The sequence below is a fragment of the Corvus kubaryi genome, unplaced genomic scaffold (genome assembly GCF_017639235.1).
Source record: "Corvus kubaryi isolate FWS band 111438036 unplaced genomic scaffold, C.kubaryi_AGA036_p1.0 66, whole genome shotgun sequence".
Classification (NCBI taxonomy): Eukaryota; Metazoa; Chordata; class Aves; order Passeriformes; family Corvidae; genus Corvus; species Corvus kubaryi.
This window is the reverse complement of record NW_024582054.1, coordinates 22,234,656-22,241,853: the sequence shown is the minus strand read 5'-3', so window position 1 is coordinate 22,241,853 and position 7,198 is coordinate 22,234,656.

Here is a 7,198-nt window from a genome sequence, read left to right as displayed (position 1 = left end):
CAGGGCCTCTCCCAAGAGCACATGGCATCCAACAGGAGACGATTCCTCAAATGGACACGAGCTCAGCAACTTGCTGGCCCCATTGGAGTGGCGCTCACTTCTGGGCTCATGCTGCAGTCATACCCTATCAACCTAGCAGATCAAGCACTGATGGCGTTGCAGTTTGTTTGCACAAAGCAAACCTTGGTAATGGCTTTGGGCAGCACTCCTGACTGCAGCAGCCAGCATGGGTGAAAGGAAAACTGGAGTGTGTAGGTGACTGCTACAGAGAGCCTTGTCTTTGTGGAGAGACGAGACCCAGGAATCTCAGCTCTGTTCCTGTTTTGCCACCAGGCTCCTGTGCAAATCCCCTGCCCATGCTGGACTGCAGCAGCCTGGTACTGTTCCTGGCATCACATGTGTTTTGACCCTCTCTTCATTATGCATTTCAAGGTCATTAAGGATCTTTAGGAACAAGGCATCACATGAAACAGACATCAAATTGTCAGTGTCCTTTTTTTGCTTGATCTTAGAAGTCCAAACAAATACACATGCCCCTCTGCAGGGATCTAAGCATAGAGTAGTGACCATGAGGAAACTGCTCACTGCCAAGATCTGCTTAGCTCTGTCATCCCAATACCTCTATGGACTCTACTTGATATATAAATGTGCACTTTTCCATATATATATATATGGAAATCAAGAATAAAGAAGTGGGCTCTTTTCAAAGTTTCAGTCATTCACACCACCTAGATACAGATAAAAAGCTAAATCTAATCAAAACAGCTGCAAAATATTAGATTTTGGACAATTACAGAGGCAAAGTAATATTGTTTAATGATATATCAAGTTGACACTATTACCTTCTCACCAGAGCCATCAGCCCACACTGGTGAGAGTTGGATTCTCATTGATGCAAGTAAAATTAATCCCACTGGAATTAACTTAGTCTACACCCTTTGAAGACTTACCTTTTACTTTTCTACAATTACTTCCACTTTCAAATGTCCCCAGGGTGATGAATTGTGGATTTATACAGTCTCTACTGCACTTCTCAGACATTCACTGTTGCTGCACTTTTTTAGTTGTCCCAGTTTTTCCTCTCACATCTCCTTTTAAAACTTTGACCATATAATTCACTTAAGCTTCTAAATGAGATACCTCTATAAAGAGCATCTGGGTCAGCCAGCCTTAATTTGAGAATGTCATTACTCCCACACTAAACTTCTCCCATCAATCCCACAGCAGCCATCATGGTTTGTATGCCTCCCAGAACAACCCAAGTGAAAGTGTGGTCTTTTCATCTTTCAGAAAGAATGCAAATAGGAGGAAGGGGTAAGAAAATGCCACCCAGGTGGTGAAGACTGAAATTGTCCAGGGAAATAGAGTGAGAAACTATGCTCATTTCCACAGATCTTTTGGGCTGAAAGGTGCAAAGTATTATCTGGTGAAGGGAAAAAACAGTAAGCTTTTAGCTTGTGCACAGCTCAGTTCCAACTATCTTTAAGTCAACATCATTTTGCAAAGTTGAGAAACATTCAAGATGCTCCTGAGGTTCAGAATATCATTACTGTGTCTCCCGTAAGGCCTTTCCTGCAGGTAACTGGAGAAAACAGTTTCTGGGTCAGTGGTGTTAAGAGGATTGCATCTGAACTAAAGGTGGGATGCTTTTCACTTTCTAAACCTGAAAGTTAAATAGCTACATGCCCAGTGTCTCTCTGAAGCCAGTTTGATGAAAGGCATTTTCAGAGGGCACTTCTTTTGCTCCTACAGTAGCCATTAAAAATAGGCCAGATACCTTGCTCTCTGGAGTTGCTTACCTACATAGTTAACTCTAAATGTCTCTGGAAGCCAGACCTGTATCTTCAGCCATAAGGGACTGGATGCAGATGGAGGTGAAGGTGCTTCCATCCAGGTGTCTACATGTGAGTGCTGTGTCCAGGCTGCAATCACTGAGAGAGTTTGCTGATACAGTGAGCAGACCCTAGAGAACATTTCAGGCTACCCTCAAGCAGACAGCTAGGTTTGACTGTATAAACTGACTGCTGGAGGTGTCTGGTGTGGCCTATAGCTTCCAGGACAGCAAAAGTCCTGTGGTAAATCTTCAGCTCTCTGGGGATGTCCCACTTACTCCAGGCCATCTCAAATGACACCAGACAAGTCAGTTTAAGTAACTGAGCCCCTGATGCTTGGACACCTCTCTGGACAACTCTGGCAGGACTGACCGATCACCATTGACTACAAACCAAGCGCAGACAGCTGTTTCACATGTAGACAACTCCGTGCAGATGCCAGTGTTTGCCTAACTCACATTTATACCTACCCAGGTTTTACACACTGGTTGGGACACAGCAGCACCATAACAAAGTGCTTTTCAGCATGTGTGTCCCACTGCTTACTCCCCATTTTCCCAAGGAGGACACGCAGACAGCACAAACAAACCTAGTGTCTCTGGTCACTTTTCACTGGCACTGCAGAAACAGGCTCAAGGACAAACCCTACTCTGGGGGTTCATCAGTGATACTCCATTGATTAAAAAAATTAGGTTAAGTCATTGATATAAAGGAAACAGAACCCGAGCCCTGGACTCCAGCAGAGTCATTAACAAAGCTTAAAGAGTCTCATGATTCCTGCTCTGGCATCATGAGCACAGCCCCCTACAAACTACTGTAAAAGGTCAGGGTCTCCTCCCGAACTGTCTGCTCTGCCCTAATTATAAGCAGAAGAGAAATGTAAGTGCCTCTTCAAATTTCATCAGAAACCATATGGACTTGTATTATCATGGTAATAAAAATAATACATATTTGCTGAGCTCCAGTGGGGCATATAAGCAAAAGCAGCACGTTTGGAACAGCATATTTTCTTAACAGCTACACCAGACTGGATGCTCTCAGCTGTGTATCACTGTGGTAAAGCAAATAAGTACTTTGGGTTCAAACTTAGTATCATTCAACTGCCTGTTTATAAAGAAATGATAGGAGATATTTAAAATATGAGTGCAAGGACGGGCTCTTCAATCTCATGAGCCAATCTAGAGTTAAGTGAGTGAATCGCTCATCTGCTCTGTGAACTAATAGGAGGAGAAAATCAACTCCGAGAAACCAATTATAGTTCAATACCACCATCCTCCAGGATGTGATCTCAAAGTCAAGTAAGTCTCCAGAAATCAATCTCTGGAACTCGCTGGGAAAGTTCTGCATGCCAGAATAGAGTAAACTTGTTTTCAGAAGATCTAAGTGACATCCAAACAAAAAAGAAAGATGGCAACATAGAATGGTCAACTAGAAGCAGACATATAAAAACCAGGAGGTAAAATTACACTGGTCAGATTAGATTTAGCATTTGAAATTCCAATCAAAGCAGGATAGTGAACAGAATGCAGTATTAACCCCACTACACTACAGTGAAACATGGATTTGGCTACCTACTAAACCTCAAACTGAGAGATTCCTGTCATATTCTCAGGATACCAGTACTCTTTAGAAAAGATGTTGTTGGGCTCCATCATGCACTCTTTATGATCTCCACAAGAAAAAATAATAGTGTCAGATAATAATCTAGAGTGGGCTCAGATGCAGTGTCCTATTTGTGACTGCATCATTTTGTGCTGAACTTGGAGACTGCACTCCCTGGTGGAACACCTCAAAGCAGAAGGGACTTTTAACAGCAAGATTTCAGTACTTATAGTCCCTGAGGTCCTTGAAGTAAGAAGGTCCCTCTGAAAGAGAGAGGCTCTATTTCATCCTCTGTGCCAGAGTTACTATATAAACCACCATGGCCCTTTGCCTGGATTTGAAAGCCCTGGGCATGATTTTCAAAGAGACCAGGCACCTAAAGTTCCAGCTGAACTCAGCAGTTCAGGAAAAACAAACTCACAATAGCTGACCAGACAAAATTATGTGCCTCTTCTGAGAAAAATTTGATTTAATTTTCTTTTAACTTTGGGTTCTCCAAACAAAAAACTATATAATAAATTCTCCTCAACATGAGATTTGAAGTCTCACTCTCCCTTTATAGCTTTTTTGTGAGGAAAAACAACTTGCCCACCAACCTAAGGACCCTTTAGCCATGGGGGAAGGGGACAGGAAGGAAAAAAGTAATCACAAACTGCACAGTTACAATTTGCCTTACTCTGGTAGGATGAGCAGAAAACAGATGTATTTTTCTGCTAGGTGGAGCCCAGCTGAACAGTTACAACTTAGACATCTTAGAGGAGCTCACAAGACATTAATGATAATTAACACAAAGCTTTTCCCCCAGACTGTATCTATAATCTCTATTTCATACTCCATAGTCCTGCAACTGAGAACAATTTTCTTTGTCTTAATGATGAATAAAGTGGTTTTGAGAACTGCCCTGGGCAACCATCACCAAGATCTTATTGTTTTTTCTAGCCCAAAGTACTTTTCGATAAGGGAAGAGATGTCAGAGCTGTCTGCTCTTCTGCTGATGTAGAAATAACAAGATCACTGCATGTTGGTCCGGGTCTCAGACATGAAAACCAGCTCAAAGAAACATTTGCTGATGGCATTGATGTGCAAGTGGTTCAGGTTTTTTGTAGGGTCTTGGTTCTCTTGAGCTTTGACAGTTATGGGTGTTTTCATAAATGGAAAGAAAGGACCCAAACCTACTGACCCTGAAGCGTTAGCGATTCAACTCTGCTGAGGATCTTGCATCTGGAAAAGCCCACAAGCCTGTATATCAGCAAACTGTCACATCAAGCAGCTGAATTACTGTGTGATGACATGAACCACAGCATCCCATGGCATCAGAGAGGGGAGACTTTTCTTGCAGAAAAGAGCATTGGAAAAGCTGAGCAGTGGGACCCTCAGGACTGTTGGGGAGCTGAGTGAATCAGCCATGCTGCTCTGCTCCATGCTGCCACGGCAAAACTGACTTTGCATCTAAATTAGCTAATTTAAAAGTGTCCTGGGCACCTCTGCACCATCCTTTCCTCCCTTACGTGACTGCATAAGAAAACTTAAAGGAAAAGGCAAAATACAGTCTTTCTAAAATCTACAGCCTAGTTTATCATCCGTAAATACAGCACTTCTCCAGGCATTTCCTGTCTGATGCTGTTCCCCACAAAATACCCAGTGAAACCCTAGAAGTGCTGTATACTAGAGCTTATTACTATGAAAATAATTGCACAGAACAGAGAAAAGAGAAAACCAGCAGGGTTATTCCAGAAGTCTTTAAACTATTTTTTGTTATAATTTTTGTTACTATAAATCAGTATTTCCTAATCAGCAGAGCATACTGAGATGGTGAGCTGTACAAGTCTCAAGAATGAGCTGCAGCATCTTGTGCCTTCTAATTAGCTCGGCTGGCATAATTGACTCTGTCTGGGCACCAGAGTTGGTACAGCTGTGAGCTGACAAGGCTGTGAGGAGGCAGGAGCAGGTATAGAAGAAGATGAGCAACAGCAGCATTATACACCTGTGAGAGGGAGGCAGGGAAGGGAAGAGCCTAGGACTGAGGGAAGAATACATAGAAAAAGAGATGAGAAGAAATGGAGACAGGCAAAAACAAATAAGAAAGAAGAAGGTGGTAGTTCTGTTGCCTGCCTAAGTGAGCAAAAACCTCTGGTTGAAGTTGATAAAAACCATACATTTGTATTAGTAAGGGTTCTGAACATGAAATACTTGTTAAAGATTTGGTGGTTGGTTGTTTGGGTTTTTTTAAGCTCTTCCACAGAATCCTACTGAAATTTTTTTTCCAGTGATGTTGTCAGTTTGTCAACCTTCACTGACAGCACAGAAGCAGGGAGGTACCTCTGAAGCAGGATGGGGGAACAAAGAACACAATAAGGAGTCCACAAATAGTCCCAATCTGCGTAAAATTAAGATAGGAAAAAGCTACATTGTTAAGGGTAAAATTATGGATACTTATGGATCCCCTCTAAGGGAAAAGGTATGGATTTTCCTCTCAGCTCATCCAGAGTATTCATTATAAACATACAGGGTTGTTAAACAATGTTGACATTGACATTGTATTTAATTAATTCATGCATAGCACTGGGAGGGAAAATTAATACATTCCCTCTTGTTTCTTCTTCTGAAATTAGATGCTTTGTCATATTCATTTTCTATTTCGCTATAACCAAATTCATTTTTTTCTTTAAGTAGTACTAGACATGCTTTTAGTGAGTGACAGTGGTAAAAAGCATTCTGCCAGTCAGCTCCTGCCTTTACCTAACAAGTTGGAGGGTCTTAACTTTTTTGTCATATTTTTCTTTCCCCATGAATGACTTCACCACAAAGCTGCTACCTTGGTGCTACCCAAGGAAGAGCTTCCTACCACAGCTGCCACTGATGCTCCTCAGCTCCTAGTTTCTGCCTTCCTGCAGTTCCCCAGAGCAATCTCTCCATTCTCTCTGGGACTTAAAATTTAAAAGCAGTGTGTAAGCTTTCTCAACAGTTGTTCATCTTTTCAGACTCATGAGCCTGACAGACGCACTGAAACTACCTCTGCTAAGCTTTCTCAGAGGCTGGAAACAGGTCATTCATCCCCTCATTGGTTCCTCACCTCCCAGGGCAGCTGAGAGCAGGGCTTGGCATCACGTGGGTGGGATAACACCATTACAGAGCAGGAACAAGTCACAGGCCTGATGCAGCACGGACATGTTAAGGATGGCCAGAGCTCTTTGGACATGCAGCCCCAGCACAGTCTCATCAGCCAAGACATTCCCAGCAGGCTCCCCTCTCTTTGTTTCACAGTATCCTGTATGGCCAAAGGTCCTCTGAGGTTTTTCTAAATTACAGTGGTTCCTTCTTGTTTGCCCATGACAAGCCTGCCCTGGTTGGAGTTAAAACAGATCAATGATGAGGCATGACTCTTTCCTGCAGAAACTTGCTCTTTAGCTACTATAATTTTTCTTTTTTTCTTTTCCTACTTTATATTCTGTCTTCAACCAGCTTATAAAACAGAAGTGTGTGCTTCCTCAAATTATCTCAGTCCTGCTTTTAACTCTGGGTACAACTGTTACCTTCCACTTCTCCAGAGAAATAGCTGTTTTTAATTAAAGAAGGCATATTTTTGCTGCAGATCAGCTATTTCATACTAAGCTCCTTCAAACTTTTCAATGTACCATCTGGAGCTGATGATTTGCTGCTTTTAAATTATCGATTTGTTCCAGCTCTTCCTTCTTACATATCTTGATTACCAGAAAAGAGCAAGTCCCAGTAGGTATCGCTCTGATATTCTCTGTGCTGAAGAG